Consider the following 23,671-nt stretch of genomic DNA (forward strand, 5'->3'; position numbering starts at 1 on the left):
CCAGTCCACCCCCCTGTAATGAGGGAATCTTTTGCCCAATGTGGAACTCAAACCCACAACCTTGAGATTAATAATAATAATAATAATAATAATAATAATAATAATTTATTTATACCCCACCCTTCCCGGTTCAGAAAACCATGCTCAGGGCGGCTAACAACAAATTTAAAACACTTAATTGATGCAACAAAAAACAGCATAAAATGCAGTATAAAAAGTGAATAACAATAAATTCAAAAATCAAAAATCAATTTAGGGGGGAAATCCATCCAATAAACATTAGGTGATCACCAGGGCTAGCTGGCTAAATTAGTCCTATTTGGGCCAGCGAGGAGACCAGGGGAGAATTAGCTGTGGGATCCCAGAGTGGGTAATCTTCATAAAAAGGGGAAGGAAGGAAGGAAGGAAGGAAGGAAGGAAGGAAGGGGAATAAAAGATCAGGCTAAGTTCAAATGGAAAGCCAGGCGGAATAGCTCTGTCTTACAGGCCCTGCAGAAGGAAGTTAAATCCTGCAGGGCCCTGGTCTCATGGGACAGAGCATTCCACCAGGTCGGAGCCATCACTGAGAAGGCCCTGGCCCTGGTGGAGGATAATCTGACTTCCTTAGGGCCCGGGACCTCTAAACTATGATTATTCATGGACCTTAAGGTCCTCTGCAGGGCATACCAGGAGAGGCGGTCCCGTAAATACGAGGTAAATTAAGAGTTTCATGCTCTACCCATTGAGAAACTGCCCCCTTTCTCCCTCCCCTGCCTCATCTAGGACTGGAAAAAGTCTTAGATTGTCATTTGCTGCAAGATTTGGTACAGATAAAAGAAAGGCAAGGATGTAGTTGAACTGTGGAACTCCCTTCCACAGTGATGTCCAACACTTGGACAGCTTCAAAAGCAGATTGGACAAATTCATGGAGGAGGGGCGCTAACCACAATGACCACCCTCTGCCTCCATGGTCAGAGGTAGGAATTGGTTCTGGAATCCTAGCTGTTGGGAAACCTCAGTTATCTGACCCCTGAGCTGTCTGAAGGCAGCCCTGTCTAGGGAAGGTTTTTGTTTAATGTTTTATTATATTTTTATATATGTTGGAAGGGATGCGGGTGGCACTTTGGGTTAAACCACAGAGCCTAGGACTTGCCGATCAGAAGGTCGGCGGTTCGAATCCCTGCAACGGGATGAGCTCCCGTTGCTCGGTCCCTGATCCTGCCAACCTAGCAGTTCGAAAGCACGTCAAAGTGCAAGTAGATAAATAGGTACCGTTTGGCGGGGAAGGTAAATGGCGTTTCTGTGTGCTGCTCTGATTTGCCAGAAGCGGCTTAGTCATGCTGGCCACATGACCCGGAAGCTGTACGCCGGCTCCCTCAGCCAATAAAGCGAGATGAGTGCCGCAACCCCAGAGTCAGTCACCACTGGACCTAATGGACAGGGGTCCCTTTACCTTATATATGTTGGAAGCCGCCCAGAGTGGCTGTGGCAACCCAGTCAGATGGGCAGGTTATAAATGTTGTTGTTGTTGTTGAATAGGATGTCCCTATTTTCATTGGAGAAATATTGGAAGGCAAGTGTGTAAGCCCTCCTTTTGATCTTCCCATTGGAATATCTGCCCCCGAGACAACAGGAGGCTAAACTGGATGGACTAATGGCTTGATCTTCTGACATTCTTGAGCTCTGTGTTTCCTTGCCATGTGGAGGGCAGTTCCACAGTCTAAGCCTGATCTGTGTCCAGAAGTTCTTCCTTCTATCTGCCCTGTATCTTCCAAACTCCAGCTTCTTGAGACGCCTGTGAGTTCTAGCGTTATGAGAGTGGGAGGAAAGAAAACCTTCACCGTTTCCTGGAGAATATCGGTAGCAGAGCAGGGCAAAGAGTCAAGGGATTGTCTGGAGAGATGGGTGGGTGAGTTCCTGATGAATATTTGATAGGCCTTCATATCTCGGCGAAACTGGGAGACAGAAAGGTATTAATTAGCTGCTATCCCTCAGTGGCTAAGATGAGGATTAAAGTAACGGGGCTTCTCATCTGTTTCCATAGCGGCTGAGAAGTAACGGTAAATCAGCATTATGGATCGGTGCTGTAATAGGGAGATACGTTTTAATCTTATTAGCAGGCCCAGCATTACGGAGAAAGCAAAGAGATTACTAATCGCTGGGAGCAGATCGGTTCGGGGAGGTTGCGGATGGGGAAGAGAGGGTAAAGGGGCTTCAAATTAGCAAAAGTGCGCATTGGAGGTCAACTTCAAAGTGATGAGAAGGGAGAGGAATTGGGTGCAGGTGAAATAAGTGGAAGAACGGCGACAGTAGGTTTAAAAAATGGTGTCGTTTAAGCCTAGAAATAAAAGCGGGTAACAATAAAGGTGTGTTTGATTATGCCTGGTGGGGAGAAAGTGGATGGAGGAAAAATATTATGCCTTGCCGTGGGCTTCATTGAATGCTAGTCCCACTCAGGGTAAAATTGTAGAGCTGGGAGGGAACCCTAGGGGTCATCTAGACCAACCCCCCTCTGCAAGGCAGGAATCACCAGCTCAGTTATCCCTGGCAGATAGCCGTGGTAGTGTGGACCTTGATCTCACACCCATAATAATAATAATAACAATAATTTATTATTTATACCCCGCCCATCTGGCTGGGTTTCCCCAGCCACTCTGGGCGGCTTTCAACAAAATATTAAAATACAGTAGCAGAGCCGTCTCCCCTCCTGTGGTTCCCAGCAACCTGCTATTCAGAAGCTTTGTTGCCTCCGACAGTGGAGACATATTATAGACATTGTGGCTAGTAGCCATCGATAGGCCTCTCCTCCCTGAATTTGTCCATTTAAACCAGGCATAGGCGAACTCAGCCCTCCAGATGTTTTGGGACTACAACTCCCATCATCCCTGGCCACTGGTCCTGTTAGCTAGGGATGATGGGAGTTGTAGTCCCAAAACATCTGGAGGGCTGAGTTTGCCTATGCCTGATTTAAACCTATCCAGTTTGGTGCTCTTCACTGCGTTCTTGTGGGAGGGAGTTCCATAGTTTGTGCTGCCTCGAGAAGTACTTCCTCTAATCTGTCCTCCAATGTCTTCCAATGACCAGCTTCCTCGGATGTCCATTTCTGCTTTCTCCTCCTAGGAGCAACTTTAAAATGCTGTGTTCCCCAGAACACAGCCTTCCCGGGGGTTGGTCTAGATGACCGCCAGGGTCCCTTCCAATCCAACAGTTCTTTGATTCTAACTACCCTATAGTTACAACTATAGAGCAGAAGGGCACCTCCCTCTACTTCCCGAGTTGTTCTGTGTTGCCTGCCTTAGCAAGAACATGCAATGCCTGCACATTGCAACTAGATGGAAAGATTGAGGGGGGGGGGGTTGGGGGGAGTCAGAGAAGCCCTAATCTGTACTAGTCCCTCCTTTCCCAGATGCTGGAGTTGTGGGGGAGATGGTTTGTCTCTTTCCTGCGATCTCTCTGGCTAGCAACACCAGCTGGTGCTTGTGACTGAGAAATTTCCAAGTTTAATAAACTACGTCTCCTTTTATCTTTGGCAAAGGGTTGGACAGCTGACACCTTCCCCCAGCTTTATGCAAATGAGTGTCTGAGACATGTTTCCATTTTTAGATAGATGAATATTGCATAGAATTGTTTTTTTAAAAAAGATTGGCTTAGAGTGTGTGCCTGTGTGTGTGTCAGGACAGAGGCAGTGTTGCCTAGTGGTTAGAGTGTTGGACCTAGGACCTGGGAGACCAGGGCGGAAATCTCTCACTTGGCCCTAAAACTCACTGGATGACTTTCGGGGCCAGTCACAGCCTCTTGGCCTAACCTACCTTGCAGGGTGGTGTGGTGATCAAATGAGGAAGGCAGGTAAAGGTAAAGGGACCCCTGACCATTAGGTCCAGTCGCAGACGACTTTGGGGTTGCGGCGCTCATCTCGCTTTATTGGCCGAGGGAGCCAGCGTACAGCTTCCGGGTCATGTGGCCAGCATGACTAAGCCGCTTCTGGAGAACCAGAGCAGCGCACGGAAATGCCATTTACCTTCCTGCCGGAGTGGTACCTATTTATCCACTTGCACTAGTGTGCTTTCAAACTGCTAGGTTGGCAGGAGCAGGGACCAAGCAACGGGAGCTCACACCGTCGCGGGGATTCAAACCGCCAACCTTCTGATCGGCAAGTCCTAGGCTCTGTGGTTTAACCCACAGCACCACCCACTTCCCTGAGGAAGTTAGAGAGCTAGATAAATGCCTGCTTGAGCTGAGAAATCAGTGCAATGAATGGGTAAAGGACTCTATCAGCGTTAGGTCCCCATTGTCTCAATCATATGCTCACTCCCTATTCCCCACCTTCCACATTGGTTTGCAAAGTTTCTGTTGCGCCAGATGTCTCAAAAGTTCTGTGCATGTTTTTCTAATATGCTTAGGTACGTAATTCTGCTGCGCACACATGCACACTTTTGCAAGCGATTTCCCCAAATGCAATGCGTTTTTGCTTGGAAAATTGCCTTGCAAAACTCAGAGGAGGGTGAATTTGAAAGGAAAGGTGTGTTTGCAGGTCATGCATGGCAGGGACGGGGAATCATCTTTGAGCCTGAGGGCTGGATACGGGCAACTTCCTGCGGGCCCCATATTTATGGTGGGTGGGGCCAGTGGAAAAGATGTGACTGTTAAAGATTCTCCTCCCTGAAAGAGAGGGGAGTGGTTGTGGGCGGGAACCCGAGCACCGCCCCTAGCAGGGGGCGTTAGCCCCCTGCCTCCACCTCACCTGGCTGGCGCCCACGCCCCCCGGTAGGCATCCAACCAGGTGCCACAGAGGGGGCGTGTTCAGCAGCCTTTTGCTGCAGTGCCAGCCTCTCCCCGGCCTCATTCTTTGCCATCGTCTCGTCGCGAGTCACCCACCCTCCACTCCCTTTGAGTTACGGCTTAGGTCATTGGCCTTGCTATGGACCTTAGGTTGGTCGCCCTGGTTGCCCAGGGGGCCTGGTAGGAGTTTTTCCATTTGGCATTAGGCTTTTTGGTTTTTTCGCCTACCTCGTAGCAATCGTCACAACTTTTGTGGTATTGGTGGGTAGGTTAGGCATTGGAATAATGTGCTGTGGTGTGTCAAAGTGCTAGGTGTGGCCATTGCCTGCGCCTTCAATTTCTAGGGGTATTCCGTTAAAGGAATCTGGCGGTCGTGTATTCTGTCCAAAGCCTGCTTGGCGGGAGGCCATGGCACGACCCTCGGTGACATCAGGGGTGAGCCTATAGTTGGATTAGCATCAACAGGTGATGAACCCCTGGTGAATAAACCCACTTGTTTCGCGATCCAATGCCTAAGCCAATACCTTTGCATTGCTGTAATCAATAAAGTTGTGGCCTTTTCTAGCCCATTAACCTTATATCACGTGTCCCTGTGTCTTCATTTCACTTCGCGGGGGTCGGGTCCTCGAACCACAACTTTGTGCTACAGGTTGCATTCTGCACCCATGTAGACACACTGTACACTTCTCCATTCCCATCCCCACCCAGTCAAGCAGGCAACGTTATCACGGTCCAAGGATACATTTAGGATACATTTAGGATATATCATCCAAAACCGCTTTGAAGTCCATATTGTGATATCTGTTTCATAATTTTTGACCTGGCAATATATTGCGAATCATGTGATTTTTGCACAGCACACACACACACACACGAGGCCACAAAAAACTGTGAAGCCAGGTGATACCTCTCCATAACTACATCCTTCTTTCAGACATCATGATTTATTGGTATATTGTGCTGTTTAGCTGTTGATATATACAGGGCCGGAATTAGGTTTGATGAGTCCCTAAGCTACTGAAGGTAATGGGGCCCCTTATATGTCCAGCTGTCATTTGTCAACAACAAATTGTTGCTGTTTTTTTTGTGTTGAATATATCCTACATGGTAATTTATGGACCTAATAGGTATCTAAAGCCATTTGCACATAACAAAATATCTGAAGAAGTGTGCATGCACACGAAAGCTCATACCAAGAACTAACTTAGTTGGTCTTTAAGGTGCTACTGGAAGGAATTTTTTTATTTTGTTTTGACTATGGCAGACCAACACGGCTACCTATCTGTAACTATAACAAAATATGTATTTTATCAAAGTAATTGTTGAATTTATCTTATATTTTGGAAATGTACATCCAGTTTTTTCCCCTTTAAATTTTTTTGGGGGGCCCCAAGTGAGTGGGACCCTAAGCTATAGCTTGTTTAGCTTATATGTAAATCTGGCTCTGGATACAGTCATACCTCGGGTTGAATGTGCTTCAGGATGAGCGCGTTTGAGTTGCGCTCCACGGCAACCCGGAAGTAACAGAGTGCATTACTTCCGGGTTTCGCCACTTGCGCATGCGCAGACACTCTAAATGATGCCATGCGCATGCGCAGAAGCGACAAAAAGTGACGTGTGCGTGCGCAGACGTGCCGTCGCTGGTTACGTTTGCTTCTAGATGCAAACGGGGCTCCGGAATGTATCCTGTTCGCATCTAGAGATACCACTGTATATCATGATGCTGATAACCAGATATAGCCCAGTCTTAGACACTTTCCAGCTTTGCAGCAATATTCAAAGAGCATGTGGCCTGGAGAGACTCCTGGGAGCCAAAAAGAGAGCTGCATTTGATCCCTGTGCCATTCCTTGCTGTTCTTCCAGGAAGTGTGAATTGTGTAGATTTGCACTGGAATTTCTCCTTAAGTAGGAAGTCGCTTTCTGTGGAGTCGGCCCCTTGATCCACACAGCTCAGTAATGGCTACACTGACTGGCAGAGACTGTCCTGGGTTTCACGATTGAAATCGGGCCTTCTGCATGCCAAGCAGATGCTCTACCCCTGAGCTGCGCATTCTTTCCCTGTGTGTGCGCTGGGACAACATTGTTGGTTTGAAATGATAGCTCTGATCAGTCCTTTCTGAGTTCTTCCTCCTTGTTAATTAACCCACGTTTAACAGGATAGATTTTCTCCCTTGGAGGATAGTTTGTGCGCACTTCCGTGAGTTAGTTTTTTAAAAAATAATAAAATAAAATAAAAATAAAAAATAAAGGCCATTTTGTCTTCTGCAGCTGCTCTGCAAAATCGATTCCAAGGCCCGGGCATTAAAATATAACAATATCAAGAGGGGGAAAGGGAGGATCAATACTACCAAATGAGATGGATCCCGTCAAAATGCTGTGATAATTGGATTTCCTAAAAATTCATCAGCTGGAGCAAAAGCATTCACTTAGTCTCCCTGCACCTTTCCTGACATGGCCTTCTTTGCTTCCATGACTCCGTGGTCGATTCTGTGTTGTTGGGTGGTATTATTGCGGAAGATGCTTTTTTAAACAGCAACAGTAACAAAATGGGGTAGTGGGAAAAGAGAGGCATTCTGGCATAGTGGTTAGAGCGCTGGACTAGGACCTGGGAGACAAGGATTGAAAATTCCCACTTGGCCATGAAGCTCAGTGGGCGACGTTGGGGCCAGTCACTGCCTTTAAGCTTAACCTCCCTCTTGTTTTCTCCTGCACTCTAAGGTAGGACTCGAACCTGTGGCTCCAAGCTCCAAGGAAGGAGATTCTGACTAAAAATCAGGAAAAAGCTGTCTGACAGTAAGAACTGTTTGACAGTCGGAAGGGAGGTTGTGGAAGTTTACAAGCAGAGGTTGGATGGCCATCTGTCAGGGATGCTGTAGCTGAGTTTCCTGCATTGCCGGGGGTTGGGCTAGATGACCCTCAGGTTTCCCCTTGACCAACTCTACAATCCTATTATAATAACTAGATGGAATGGTGGCCTGATTCAGCATGGGGCACCTTCTTGCATATCTTTCCATGCATTTACACAAGAGTGTGTGTCTTCGTAGAGATCCTTTGAACCTATTCTCTGTGCCATTTGTGACACCAGACTCAGTTTTCTCCTGAACATCTGATTGGTGACGCAGGTGGCGCTGTGGGTTAAACCACAGAGCCTAGGGCTTGCTGATCAGAAGACCGGCGGTTCGAATCCCCGCGACGGGGTGAGCTCCCGTTGCTCGGTCCCTGCTCCTGCCAACCTAACAGTTCAAAAGCACCTCAAAGTGCAAGTAGATAAATAGGTACCGCTCCGGCAGGAAGGTAAACGGCGTTTCCGTGCACTGCTCTGGTTCGCCAGAAGTGGCTTAGTCCTGCTGGCCACATGACCCGGAAGCTGTACGCTGGCTCCCTCGGCCAATAAAGCGAGATGAGCGCCGCAACCCCAGAGTCGGTCACAACTGGACCTAATGGTCAGGGGTCCCTTTAACCTTTAAGGATGCTCTAAACCAGGGGTCAGCAACCTTTTTCATCCATGGGCCGGTCCACTGTCCCGGGGGGGGGGGAATGAATGAATTCCTATGCCCCACAAATAACACAGAGATGCATTTTAAATAAAAAGGCACATTCTAATCATGTAAAAACACGCTGATTCCCGGACTGTCCATGGGCCGGATTGAGGAGGTTATTGGGCCGCAATCAGCCCCCGGGCCTTAGGTTGCCTACCCTGCTCTAAACTCTCCTCAGAACTTAGGAGAGGGAGAGGAAGAGGAAGAGGGGGATGGAGAGGAGAGAGGCAGAGCGAGAGATGGTATTTAAGGGAGAGGGAGAGAAGGGAGTCTCCTGTGATTTTGAAGGGGAAGGTCTGAAGTCAGCCCCTAAGCATTTCCAGGGAGAGAGTCATCTGTTCTCTCTCTCTCTCTCTCTCTCTCTCTCTCTCTCTCTGTGTGTGTGTGTGTGTGTGTGCATAGCAGCAAAAAACTGAACTGGAGAACTTCACTTCCCAGCATGTTGAATTGGCAAAAGTGGAGAGGATTAAAAAAAAAAGAAAGAAAAAAGAGCACTCTCTGTACCCTGCTAAACAGCAGCATCTAATTTTTGCAGATTGCAGAACCGGGGTGTTTATATAATTAGCAGGAATGAGTTACATGTGTATTGCGAAGGGAGCGCATACCCAAACGAACAGCCTGGGCGTAGGTTAGGCAATCAGAGAGCGGCACACAAATTAAGTCTCTTGATTAAATCTGCTAGGTGGCGTGGAGGCTTTCCAGTTGCAAAAACAGAACGCGAGCACAGGCACAAAGAAACCCTCAAAAAGAAGAAAAGGGTAGAAATTGGAAAGCAGGCAGCTACCTGCCTCCGTTGTTGTCTGCGGGTTTGTGATTCCTGAGTTGCAAGGGGGTGGACTAGATGACTCATGAGGTCTCTTTCCATCTCTATACTTCTATGATTTCTGTGTGGTGGTCTAGTGAGGGAGGCCAGACTGATTGCCATTCGGTGAAGCTGACATTAGTTTTTTTTTTTGAGCGGAGGGATGGAACTGAGATTGTGATGGCCTGGGAATCCGATTCAGAGGCTGAATCGGAGGAATCCCAGCCTGCACAGGAGTCCCCGCCTCCAGGGCCGGCTGAACTGGGGCAGGGCCTTGATTCTGAAGCACCTGCACCTGTGCCGGATCCTCAGGAGCAGGCACCAGGTGAATCCACTCTGGCTCCAGAGGTGGTTGAGGACTCAATGCCTACAGGGGAGTCTCTCCCTGGGCCCAGTAACCCTTCAGCCTCTCCTGAACTGCAGAGGCGAAGGGCAGAGAGGTGAAGGGAACTGGTTTCTCCCAGGAGGAGTGCTCCCCTTAAGGCCAGGAGAGGCGGGTCTCCTGGGGGCCGGGACCACCCCTGCCCTCAGAGAAGATAAAGGCCAGTCAGGTTGCGTGAGCAACGTCGTTGATGAGCTGTTTTGGCCAGCATCCAGCGCTGTTTCCCCCAGAGTTCCTGTCCTTGCCCAGCTTCCCTCTGTGGACCCTGCTTCACCCGAGGAGGACTGTCTGCCGACCCTCAACTCAGATCCTGGACCTCGCCCCACAGTAACCTTCCCCCCTGGACCAGCACAGAGATGCTTTGAGGCTGCACCAAGGCTGATGTTGACCCCCACCGAACCGGTACCCTCCCACAAATGATGCTTAGCCTGGAGAAGATCTTCCAATATCCAAAGGGCTGTCACATGAAAGATGGAGCAAGCTTGTTTCCTTGGTCAGGCCTCGCCTGCAGTGTCCAGTTCTTGGAAACCACAGTTGAAGAAGGATATTGATAAGCTGCAACATGTGCAAAGGAGGGCAACCGAGATGATCATTCACCGGGTCTCAAAACTGCAGCCAAATAATCACTGGCAAATGGCTATTCAACCTGTTTAAAAACCTCCAATGAAAAAGGCCACCATCTGAGGTCCGTTCCACTGTCTAACAGCTCTTACCACCAGAAAGGTTTAGTTGGAATCTTCATCCTTTCAGATCCTACCTTCTGGAGCAGGAGAAAACATGGTTATTCCATCTTCCATGTGACAGCCCTTCAGATACTTGAAGGTGGCCCTCATAGAACCTCTCAGTCTCCTCTTGTCACAGTCTGGTTCACGGGTGATCGAAGTCCCGGCTGGGAACGTCGGGTCTGGGGGCAAGATGGTTGGGTAGGAGCAGGAATGGGAGTCCAGAAGCGAGTCACGAAGTCAGGGGTCCGAGGATCAAGAAGCAAGGAGTCACGAAGTCAGGGGTCCGAGGATCAAGAAGCAAGGAGTCACGAAGTCAGGGGTCCGAGGATCAAGAAGCAAGGAGTCACGAAGTCAGGGGTCCGAGGATCAAGAAGCAAGGAGTCAAACGCTGCAAGGCAGGGAATGTGTTGCTGTGGCAAAGAGCCGAAGGGAAATGCTGACCTTACATCCCTTCCCAGCTCTTGCCACCAGGTGCTGTGAGTTACCAATTGGCCTCACCTGTGTGGCCATGCCTTGCCTCTTCAGAACAAACTTAGGAAGGCCCCAGTCCTGCAAATCCTATTGGTCACAGGGCCTGCACGCACACCTGACACCTCTTATCCTAGTTAAACATACTCAACTCCCTCAACTCTCTCTCATAAGGCTTGGTTCCCAGACCCTTGACCATCTTGGTTGCCCTCTTCTGCAAACCTTCCAGCTTGTCAACATCCTCCTTAAATCGTGATGCCCAGAACTGGACACAGTATTCCAGGTGTGGTCTGGCCAAGGCAGAATAGAGTGCGACTATTATTTCCCTTGATGGGGACTAGACTAGACTTCTGTGGATGGAGCCTAGAATAGCATTAGCTCTCTTTTTTTGCCACGGATGCTTGGACCCATTGCACCCAATGGGACTACTATGGATAAAATTAGTTGGATATGATCCCATAGCTTACCAGGGAATGCCTTGCCCCCGCCCCTCCATCCTCCTCTGAGCCAGTGGGAGTTCTGAGGCTGGAGAAGATGCCAAAATGTGATGAATGGGATGCCTCAATGCCTTTTAGAGCCTCACAATTCCGATCCGTGCCGTCTCCCACTCCTCCTTATCAAACCAGAATTAAGGAGCGCATGCAGAGTTTTCCCGGAGCTTTCATTAGATGTTCATCTTTCATCCCCGCCTCCCTGCGTGAGATAGATAACAAAGCCACTGTGAGTCGATTCTGTGCGCTCTAGATACTTTTCATACGGGGCTTGATTGATGAACACAAGGATCAACACAATAACACTGCTCTAAAAGGATCTCTTAATGGCTGCCACCAGCATCTGGTTGACCACGGTGAGAACAGAGTGCTTCACCAGATGGGACTCCCCACCCCACCCCCCAGCTTGACCTTGTTGTTGTTGTTTAGTCGTGACCGACTCTTTGTGACCCCATGGACCAGAGCACGCCAGGCACTCCTGTCTTCCACTGCCTCCCACAGTTTGGTCAAACTCATGCTGGTAGCTTCGAGAACACTGTCCAACCATCTCGTCCTCTGTCATCCCCTTCTCCTTGTGCCCTCCATCTTTCCCAACATCAGGGTCTTTTCCAGGGAGTCTTCTCTTCTCATGAGGTGGCCAAAGTCTTGGAGCCTCAGCTTCAGGATCTGTCCTTCCAGTGAGCACTCAGGGCTGACTTCCTTCAGAATGGATAGGTTTGATCTTCTTGCAGTCCATGGGACTCTCAAGAGTCTCCTCCAGCACCATAATTCAAAAGCATCAATTCTTCGGCGATCAGCCTTCTTTATGATCCAGCTCTCACTTCCATACATCACTACTGGGAAAACCATAGCTTCACCTTAGGACATCCCTATTTTCATCGGCGAAATATTGGAGGGGATGTCTCTATTTTCATCAGAGAAATGTTGGAAGATATGTACTAGGATGACCCCAAGGTTTTATTTTTCCAGCCAGAACTCAGTTCCTGCACCTCTCAGGTAGGTGCCACTGCCATAAGAGAACAAGGGAGGTGTTCATATTCCTGCACCTCCTCTTCTAGAAACATTACGCTGGTCGTCCTTATTTTCATGGGAGAAATGGTGGAGGGTATGGATCCAGCTGCAGGACTCTACTTATGCTGTTAGGTTTAAGCCACATTAAGTAGGTGGACTCTCAATACTCATGGACAGTTTACATCCAAATTCTAGTCCCTGGGAAATGCAAGTGGGGAGAGTGTTGCTCTTGCGCCCAGGTCCTGCTAAGAGGGGATCTGGTTGGGATCTGATGCTGGACAAGACAGGACCCCTTTGTGCTGATCCAGCAGGGCTCTTCTTATGTTGTGCAATCGTACATAATGCGATCAAAATAAAATCACTCTTTTTGGGGGCTGGAGGTGGGGGCAGAATAAGGTCTTCATTCACTCATAGAAAAGATGTTCTGTACAGCTGCTGGCAAAGGACTACATGCACTACAAGACTGGGAATTAGTGTTATAATTATCAGGCCACCTCTAAGGTATGGTGACAGCAGCCACAGAGAACGGAAAAAGTTCTTCTTCACAAGGTACATCATTAAACTACAGAATTCACTGCTGCCAGATAGAATCATAGAATTGTAGAGTTGGAAGGGACCTGGAGTATCATCTATAGTCCAAACCCCTGCAACACAAGTGAAATATACTCGGAGCTGAGTGTGAATTTCATAGTAGCAAAGAATGAAACTTTCCCCAAAACGTCTAGCTATACAGTGGTACCTCTGGTTATAGACTTAATTCGTTCCGGAGGTCCGTTCTTAACCTGAAACTGTTCTTAACCTGAAGCACCACTTTAGCTAATGGGGTCTCCCGCTGCTGCCACACGATTTCTGTTCTCATCCTGAAGCAATGTTCTTAACCCGAAGTACTATTTCTGGGTTAGCGGAGTCTGTAACCTGAAGCGTATGTAACCCGAGGTACCACTGTATATACGTTATTTAACACAATGGGCCCCGTGTGATTGGCTAATTCTGGGCTGCTCCTGTAGGCCAATCAGGTTGTGGGATTCTCCTCCTCCAGAAGCCTGATTGGCTGCTCCTGCAGACCAGTCAGTTTACTGATTCACTTCCACCTGTAGCTGGATTCGATGGCTCCTGCGGACCAATCAGACTGCTGCATTCTGGATCCTATTGCTCTAGGATTCAGCTCAGTACATAACACCAAGAAATGCAGCTCTCCCATACAGAAATTGAACCTGCGATCTTGGTGCTATCAGCACCACGCTCTAACCAACTGAGCTACCCAGATGTAGCGATGCACTCAGGGTCTGCTTGCAGGCTTGGCAATCATTAAAACAGGATACTGGCTTACAGAATATTTGGATTTATGAACTTATGGAACGTGGTGCTGTACAAGAGGTGGTGTTATCAACCATTGCAGATGTCCTTAAGTAGTCCATGGAGAACATGTTGGCTGAAAGGAAACTCCTTCTTCACACAATGCATGGTTAGACCAAGCAACGTGCTCTCACAAGAGGGCAGGGATGGATCCCAACCCCCTATTTTCCAGGGACAGTCCTGGATTTACAGAAGCCATCCCGGTTTCTGATTTGATCCTATAATGTCCCACTTTCCCTTAGGATGTCCCTATATCATTGGAGGGTATGGAATTATGCGACCCCCCTGAGCCAAGGAGATAAGTAACTATGCAATCTTTAGAAGACATCTGAAGGCAGCCCTATATAGGGAAGTTTTCAAATGCTTAATCTTTTATTATGTTTTTACATCTGTTGGAAGCTGCCTTTTAACTGGCAACCCAGTCTGATGGGTGGGGGTATAAATAATACAATTAGTATCATTATTGTTATGGAATAGGATGTACCTGTTTTCATCGGAGAAATGCTCGAGGGTATGAATAATACTGGATGCAGAGTTCCGACAGATGAATTATTTTTATTTTAAGTAAAGTTTCTAGTCCTTAAGCTTGCAAATGCAAAAGGAAAACGCTTTTCCTTAGGACATCCCCGTTTCATTGGAGAAATGTTGGAGGGTCTGCCAAAATGGCTTTAAAAGAGGATGGGACAAATGCGTGGAAGAATTTGGGCTCTTGGGGGCTTTCAACCCCAGTGACTCCAACGCAGCAACTGTGGTTTTGCATTAGCCACAGCAGAGGGATGCGGTACCCAGGCCTTGCTTGTTGGCCATTGTGAGGCACAGATTTGGACGCTTCCAGCTGGGCTCTTCTCATGTTCATTTAGCTGCACGGCACGCCAGCTTGCTTTGAAGGCAGCGGAGCATCATTTGCATATATGCAAATGGAGAGCGCTTTACCCATATATTTAAAAATAAATAAATGGGTCAGTCGGGGACTGTGGCTTGACCTGTCGGCATGGCTTGCATTAATGGGGGAGGAACAGCTGGACAGGCAGATGGGGGGGAGGGGGAGAGAGTCAGACCGGGCTGGAATGCAGTGACCATAAAGGCTTTGGCCAGCTCAGCGCCTCCAATTTAACAGCATCCTTTCATGGGTTGCCAAGTGCGCCTGCCACATGTCTATTTGCATACAATTCCCAGAGTCCTCTGCAGTGGTAGCATGGCAGAGAGCAAAGGCAGATCGCCGTAAGCGGCAGGGCCCTTGCCACACAGGGAGAGATGGTTCCAAACGCAGTCTGCACGGTGTCATACGGTGCTTGTCTTAATGTCGCCTGCCAAGCGTAAGATTTCACACCTATTTATTTAATGAGCCTCTTCCCCAGTCCATGAAAACACAAGTCGATTCAGAGCATGTCCTTTGCAGAATACGGAATGACAGCTGGGCCACAGAGCTCACGGCCATCTCACGAAGTTGAATGTTGGGATTTTCAGGACATATACAGTGGTACCTTGGGTTACAGATGCTTCAGGTTACAGACGCTTCAGGTTACAGCCTCCGCTAACCCAGAAATAGTACCTCAGGTTAAGAACTTTGCTTCAGGATGAGAACAAAATTGTGCTCCGGTGGCGCAGTGGCAGCGGGAGGCCCCATTAGTTTGTTTTTTAAATATATATATATATATTAGGAATTTAAACAAAACATATTAGCTTACAACATATCATCCTTAATTCCCTGACTTCCCTCAGTTCCAATCTCTGGTTTCTCTATAGATGCTATTTTCTGCATGTTACAAAATTGTATAAATCCTTAATTTATCTGACTGGTTATTATGAATAAAAAATTTGTGAGTCTTTATTCAAAGCCTGCCAAGGAGTCCAGTTCGCTATGTTGCTTCTTTAAATACTTTGTAAAAGGTTCCCATTCATCTTTAATGTCACAGTTATCCTTGTCCCGTAGTTTATGTGTCAATTTTGCCAGTTCTGCATAGTCTATCAATTTCTCTTGCCATAGTTCTTTAGTCAAGGTTTCCTCATTCTTCCATTCTTGTGCTATTAAGACTCTCGCTGCCATTGTCGCATACATGAAGATGGGAGGCCCCATTAGCTAAAGTGGTGCTTCAGGTTAAGAACAGTTTCAGGTTAAGAACGGACCTCCAGAATGAATTAAGGTCTTAACCCAATGTACCACTGTACAAGAAAGTCCTTTTTTCACATAGATCATAGTTAAACTGTGGAACTCACTCCTACAAGAGTCAGGGACGGCTAACAACTGGATTGGGCACATTCATGACTACCAAAGCCTACCAGCCATACTAGCTATGCTCTGCCTCTGCGGTCAGAAACAGTGATGCCTCTGAATAACACTTGCTGGAAACCACAGGCGGGGAGACTGCCCTTGTGCTCAGATCCTACTTGCTGATTTCCCGCGGGCATCTGTTGGGCCGCTGTCGGATCAGGCCCCCTTATATTCTCACATTGTTCTCATGAGCTGGCTCTAGGATACTGCTTGGGAAGCTTCTTCACACCCCACAGAATTAAACTCTGGAACTCCCTGCCACAAGAGGCAGTGATGTTCTCCAATCTACACCAAAAAAGGTAAAGGTAAAGGACCCCTAGCAATTAAGTCCAGTCACGGACAACTCTGGGGTTGCGGCACTCATCTCACTTTACAGGCTAAGGGAGACAGCTTTTCCGGGTCATGTGGCAAGCAGGACTAAGCCACTTCTGGTGCAACAGAACACTATCTTCCCTCTTTTATACCATAATGACAATACAATAATCTCTCATTCCTTCTGTTGCTCAGAATTCAAATCCTGCTTGTGAATTCCCCATACTATGAAGGTAAAGGTAAAGGGACCCCTGACCATTAGGTCCAGCCGCTGACGACTCTGGGGTTGTGGCACTCATCTCGCTTTACTGGCCGTGGGAGCCGGCGTACAGCTTCCGGGTCATGTGGCCAGCATGAATAAGCCACTTCTGGTGAACCAGAGCAGAACACGAAAACGTCGTTTACCTTCCCACCACAGTGGTACCTATTTACTTGCACTGGTGTGCTTTTGAACTGCTAGGTTGGCAGGAGCAGGTTGTCCGAGCAATGGGAGCTCACCCCGTTGCGGGGATTCGAACCGCCGACCTTCTGATTGGCAAGTCCAAGAGGCTCGGTGGTTTAGACCACAGCACCACCCGCATCCCTATCTACACCTAGACAGTATTAAAAGAGGGTCCTGATGAGTGAACAGCTGCCAGTCAGGGTTGGCAATACTGAGCTGGGTGGACCAGTGGCCTGACTGCACAAAGCAGGTTCCTACGTCTTGCAGCTGCAGTGTGTTCTAGGTTGCATCAGCAAAAGTCTAGTGTGCAGATCAAGGGAAGCAATCGTACCACTCTATTCTGCCTTGGTCAGACCACACCTGGAATTCTGTGTCCAGTTCTGGGCACCACAAGTTAAGAAGGATATTGACAAGATGGAATATGTGCAAAGGAGGGTGACTAAGATGATCAAGGGTCTGGAAACCAAGCCTTATGAGGAATGGTTGAGGGAGTGCAGGATGTTTAGCCTGGGAAACAGGAGATATGATAGCCATCTATCTCAAGGGCTGTCACATGGAAGATGGAACAAGCTTGCTTTCTCCTCGAACCAAGTTACAAGAAAGGAGATTCTGACCAAACAATGGGAAGAACTTTTTGACAGTAAGAGCTGTTTGACACTCGAACTTAGGAAGTTGTGGACCATGGGTAGGCAAACTAAGGCCCGGGGGCCGGATCCAGCCCAACCGCATTCTAAATCTGGCCCGCGGAAGGTCCGGGAATCAGCGTGTTTTTACATGAGTAGAATGTGTGCGTTTATTTAAAATGCATCTCTGGGTTATTTGTGGGGCATAGGAATTCATTCATTCCTCCCCCAAAAAATATAGTCTGGCCCCCCACAAGGTCTGAGGGACAGTGGACCGGCCCCCTGCTGAAAAAGTTTGCTGACCCCTGTTGTGGACTCTCCTTCGTTGAAGCTTTTTAAGCAGAGGTTGTATGGCCATCTGTTGGGGATGCTTTAGCTGAGATTCCTGCATTGCAGGGGGTTCGACTAGATAATAATAATAATAATAATAATAATAATAATAATAATAATTTATATCCTGCCCTCCCCAGCCGAAGCTGGGCTCAGGGCGGCTAACAACAATCAAAATAATCCAACGATTCTAAAAACATTTCATTATAAAAAATTAATTAAAATCAAATTTATGGCAACCAATAAGCAAAATTCTGCGCAGATTGCCAGAGGAGGGGGGTCAGGCTGCGCCCTCACCAAAGGCCTGGTGGAACAGCTCTGTTTTGCAGGCCCTGCGAAAAGATGTCAAGTCCCGCAGGGCCCTGGTCTCTTGTGACAGAGCGTTCCACCAGATTGGAGCTGTGGCCGAAAAGGCCCTGGCTCTAGTTGAGGCCAGCCTAACCTCTCTGTGGCCTGGGATCTTCAAGAGGTTTTTATTTGCAGACTGTAAGTTCCTCTGTGGGACATACCAGGAGAGGCGGTTCCGTAGGTACGAGGGTCCTAGGCCGTATAGGGCTTTAAAGGTTAAAACCAGCACCTTAAACCTGATCCTGTACTCCACCAGGAGCGAGTGCAGCTGGTATAGTACCGGATGAATGTGATCTCGCAGCGAAGACCCCATAAGGAGTCTCGCCGCGACATTCTGCACCTGCTGGAGTTTCTGGGTCAGTCTCAAGGGTAGCCCCACGTAGAGTGAGTTACAATAATCCAGTCAGGAGGTGACCGTCACGTGGATCACAGTGGCTAGGTCAGGGCGAGAGAGATAAAGAGCCAACTGCTTAGCTTGGCGGAGATGAAAAAATGCTGCCTTTGTTATAGCTGTAATCTGCGCCTCCATAGAGAGGGAGGTATCAAAGATTACACCCAAACTCTTAACGGACGGTGCTGGCACTAATTGCACCCCCGCAAGAGATGGGAGTTGCCCCCTCAATCCCATATCGCCCCGTCCCAGCCAGAGGACCTCTGTCTTCGAAGGATTTAACTTCAACCGGCTCCCACGTAACCATCCAGCCACAGCTTCCAGACATCTGGTCAGTGTGTCTGGGGCTGAGTCAGGATGGCCATCCATCAACAGATAGAGTTGGGTGTCATCGGCATACTGATGGCAACCCAGCCCAAAACTCCGGACAAGCTGGGCGAGGGGGCGCATAAAGATGTTAAAAAGCATCGGGGAGAGAATCGCACCCTGAGGCACTCCACACACCAAGGAGTGGCGCGATGACAATTCTCCCCCAAGCGCCACCCTCTTTCCCCGACCAGAGAGAAATGAGCGCAGCCATTGAAGGACTGTGCCCTGAATCCCAACGTCGGCAAGGCAGTGGTCCAGGAGTTCGTGATCGACCATGTCGAAGGCTGCTGACAGGTCTAGAAGAATCAGCAGCCCCGCCCCGCCCCAATCCAGCTGCTTGCAGAGATAATCTGTTAGGGTGACCAGAGCCGTCTCGGTCCCATGACCAGCGCGGAAGCCGGATTGGAATGAATCCAGGGCCGATGTTTCATCCAGAAACCTACCAAGCTGTTCAGCAACCACTCTCTCAATCACCTTACCCAGGAATGGAAGATTCGAAACTGGGCGGTAATTGGATAGATCTAAAGGATCTAATGATGTTTTCTTTAAGAGCGGGCGCACCACTGCCTCCTTCAGTTCCCCTGGGAATATCCCGGTGCCAAGGGACAAATTGATGATATCACCCTTGGGGTCCCTCCCAATATACAGTTCTGTGATTCTATGATTCTTCAGCCACCAGGAGACCAGCAGAGGCTCCTCCTCCTCCTCCTCGCTTCCTAGCTCTCCCCTGCAGCGCGCCAGAGAGAAAAGGAAGGCGAGGAGGAATGTATAAATAAAACTTTTACTGCAGTAGGGTAAAATGCTGCTAAAGATTCTTCACATCTGCACGGTGGTGGGAGATAAATATTAAATCTATAATTTATGTAGATGGCTTCTCAGCTTGTATGGAGGAGGCCAGGGCTGGCTAATAAAATACGATATATCAAGGCAGCTTATCTCGCCAGCCAACGCAGAGCTCTCCATAATTTGCATGGGGATTGGGTGACTCTCAGGAATTTACCTGCCACTAAATATATAGCAGGGTCAATGCAGCGAGGCAGTTTGCTTTCTGGGTATCGATTTGAAACTCTCTTTTTCTCTGGTTGTCTGTCCCCACCCCTTTAAAAGTTTTTTGACCTGTTTTGATAGTGGAATTATTCCTGCCGTGGTATATAATGAAAATAATCCCTTCTCCTTCTTCTTTTCAATGGAGCTCAGCGACGGAAGCATACAGCTGTATTTTGAGACAGGATCAGGTGTTTAAATTTTGCAGCTGGGGCAACCACCCCTGTGCCCCCCCCCCCACTCTATGCTCCTGCTCCTGCTGGAGGATTAGGTAAATACCTGGAAGTCTAAATATATAAAGAAAAATAAAAAAATGGTCAGTAGCACCTTAGAGACCAACTAAGTTTGTTCTTGGTATAAGCTTTCGTGTGCATGAAGTATGCATGCACACGAAAGCTTATACCAAGAACAAACTTAGTTGGTCTCTAAGGTGCAACTGGACATTTTAAATTTTTTTATATATATTTCAACTGCGTCAGACCAACACGACTACCTACCTGAATCTAGATGCATGGAAGTCTATCAGCCATTATCAGTGCTGAATTTACGTTGAAGCTACACAAAGCTATAGCTTAGGGCCCCACTCTCTTGGGCCCCCCAAAAAAAATGTAAAAGAAAAAACAACTGGATGTCCATTTCCAAAATATATAAGATAAAAAACAAATCAAATAAAATCTACATGCAGCAACAGTGTTTTGTGTTGTGTAGGCTCCTATGATGTAATTAATGGGCCCTGCCTGCTAGCCTGCTCCCTAAAATATCACTGGTTTGCTCATTTCTATATATAGGGTGCCTACATTTTGCATGGACTGGTTGCATGGTGCAAATAGCTTTAGATGCATATTAAACCCATAAATTACTATATAGCATATATTCAACATATACCGGTAAATGTTGAATATATAGCACATATTCAACATAATACCATATAGCACTTATTCAACGTGAAAAACAGCAACAATTTGTTGTTGACAAAGGACAGCTGGACATATAAGGGGCCCCATTACCTTCAGTAGCTTAGGGCCTCATCAAAACTAAATCTGGCCCTGGCCGTAATAACTATGTTCTGCCTCCATGGTCAGAGGCAAGAGTGCTCCTGAATCCCAGAAGGGGAGACATTTCCTGTCCTGTCTTGTGGAATTCCCAGTGGGGCATGTTATAAGATGCTGTTATGTGGATGGGCCATTGGTCTGGTCCAGTTGCAGGGCTCTGATTATGTTCTTTGGGTATTAACTTCAACCAGTGTCCAACAGGCTGCCTGATTTATTCCAAGTACCGTATTTTTCGCCCCATAGGGCGCACCGCCCCATAGGACGCACCTAGGGGTTTTTTTGGGGGGGGAAATAAAGAAAAAAATTATTTCCCCCCCAGGCACGGGGCTGGTGCGGGGGAAGCCCGAACTTCCCCCAACCCCAGCCCCGAGAACAGCCTGCTATCCGCAAGCCTAGGGAGCCCGGCAGGAAGTTGCGCTTGTCTCCCCAGGCTTGTGGAGAGCTGCGCGAAGCCCGGGCGCGCTCTTCAGCGCGCCCCAGGCTTCAGAATGCAGGCAGCTCTGCGCAACCCTCAGAGCTGCGTGAAGCCCGGGGCTGCAGGCAGCTCTGCGCAGACCTCGGGAGACCGGTGCGACTTTGCACCGGGCTCCCTAGGGTTGTGCAGAGCTTCCTGAAGCCTGCATTCGCCCCATAGGATGCACACACATTTCCCCTTCATTTTTGGAGGGGGAAAAGTGCGTCCTATAGGTCAAAAAATACGGTATTTATAAGCTGCTCTTCATTTAATATTATTTAATTCCAGAGCAGGGAACGATAAAATGAAGTAACAATGGTATATAGTACTGGGGGGAAATGACAATATTCAAAAGTTGCAACATCATATATGAAGGTCCACTAAGAAAAACCACTCTCCTCTCTCTCCCTCCTCCTTACCAGCCAACACAAATAGCATCCAGCAACATCCTGGTTTGCATGCAAAATGTATCGGGTTCGGTTCCCAGGTGGGGCTGGGAAACCGAAAGTCACCTCTCTAAACACTGGACAGCGACTGCCAATCAAGAGGTATCCATACTGAGCCATCTGTCATGGATGCTTTCACTGAGATTTCTGAATGGAAGGCGGTTGGACTAGATCAGGCTTAGGCAAACTTGGCCCTCCAGATGTTTTGAGACTACAATTCCCATCATCCCTGACCACTGGTCCTGTTAGCTAGGGATGATGGCAGTTGTAGTCCCAAAATATCTGGAGGGCCAAGTTTGCCTATGCCTGGACTAGATGATTCTCAGGGTCTCTTCCAACTCCGCAAGTCTGTGATTCTACAAGATGCACCAATAGCCTGATTTGGTATAAGAAAGCCCTATAACAAACCCGGAAATCAGGTCAGAATCATGAGGGCCAGAATCATTCTTTATGTTATTGCCTTGTATGGAGGAGTTTAAAAACACACTTCCTTGCTTTCCCTGCCTCCTCATGTTTACTTTAGCCCAGCCACAATGCCTGAAAGTAGCTGAGTTGAGTTCTAGAAGTTGACTGTGATGTGGTGAGCCTTTCATCAAGAGCTCCATCTTGTACACCAGCTGAGACCCTCCCTGCCTGCAGATTGTCTTGTCAGAGTGGTGCATGCTCTAGTTATCTCCCGCTTGGACTACTGCAATGCGCTCTATGTGGGGCTACCTTTGAAGGTGACCCAGAAACTACAACTAATCCAGAACGTGGCAACTAGACTGGTGACTGGGAGCAGCTGCCGAGACCATATAACACCGGTCTTGAAAGACCTACATTGGCTACCAGTACGTTTCCAAGCACAATTCAAAGTGTTGGTGCTGACCTTGAAAGACCTAAATGGCCTCGGCCCAGTCGACCTGAAGGAGCGTCTCCACCCTGACCTTCCAGCCCGGACACTGAGGTCCAGCTCCAAGGGCCTTCTGGCACTTCCCTCACTGCAAGAAGCAAAGTTACAGAGAAACCAGGCAGAGGGCCTTCTCGGTAGTGGCGCCCGCCCTGTGGAACGCCCTCCCATCAGGTGTCAAAGAGATAAACAACTTGTATGACATTTAGAAGACATCTGAAGGCAGCCCTGTTTAGGGAAGTTTTTAATGACTGATGTTTTAATGTATTTTTCATCTTTTGTTGGAAGCTGCCCAGAGTGGCTGGGGAAACCCAGCCAGATTGGTGGGGTATAAATAAATTATTATTATTATTATTATTATTATTTATTTATTTATTTATTTATTTATTTATTTATTTATTTATTTCAACCAGACAAATCTGGGTCATCTCCTGCCCTGTGAGGTCTTCGCCCCTACCCATTCCTGCCTGACCCCCTAACCATCTTACCCATAGTCCTTAGCACCGAAGTCTCCAAAAACAGCCCGAAAAATCCCCAGTTGGCCTGTGTCCGCCCTTCTCTCCATTTCCCCTGCTCCCTCCCTCCGTCCTGCCTTCCACTTGCCTGTTGCGTGGCTCTGGCACTCCTATAAATCACGTCCCGATTATGACACCAAATAGTGACCAATAAAACGGATGTAAGCACCTGCTTTTTATCTGGCCTATTACGCCTGCCCGCCAGCCGCTAATGAAAAACAGATCCGCTGCAGATAGAATCATCCATAACCGTTACGTGGCTGGTGCCAGGACGGGGATGTTGCGCCCTTGTTAATGTCTTCATTTTTTCCCCTCTCCCCTCCTTGGAAGCGCAGATCATCAGCAAGGCCCACTGTTCCAGCTCAATGAAGCAAGTTATCAGAAAGGTCTTTCTCTCTCTCTCTCTTTCTAGCTGCTTTTGCGTATTTGCTATGTTTTCACAAGATCATAAGAGCCGTCTTTTCCTTGTACCGGGATTCTGACTGAATGCTCTGCCATTTAAAAACTGGGGGGGGGGCGGGGGGGAACCAAAACAAATCCCTGCATCTAGAGATCTAGTATGCCAGGAAGAAAGGTTTTCTTTTGGATGTGTTGTCAAGAGTAACCTTCTACCTGACAGGTTACTTTTCTGTACCCTGGACCTTTCTTCCTT

General features: G+C 48.0%; 1 protein-coding gene across 1 annotated transcript in view; it reads left to right on the forward strand.

Annotated features, from left to right (window-relative positions):
• Positions 1-23,671, forward strand: part of IGSF21 (immunoglobin superfamily member 21) — a 239,830-nt gene that overhangs the window by 24,575 nt on the left and 191,584 nt on the right.

This window comes from Podarcis cretensis, assembly GCF_951804945.1.
Source record: "Podarcis cretensis genome assembly, chromosome: 8".
NCBI classification, from domain to species: domain Eukaryota; kingdom Metazoa; phylum Chordata; class Lepidosauria; order Squamata; family Lacertidae; genus Podarcis; species Podarcis cretensis.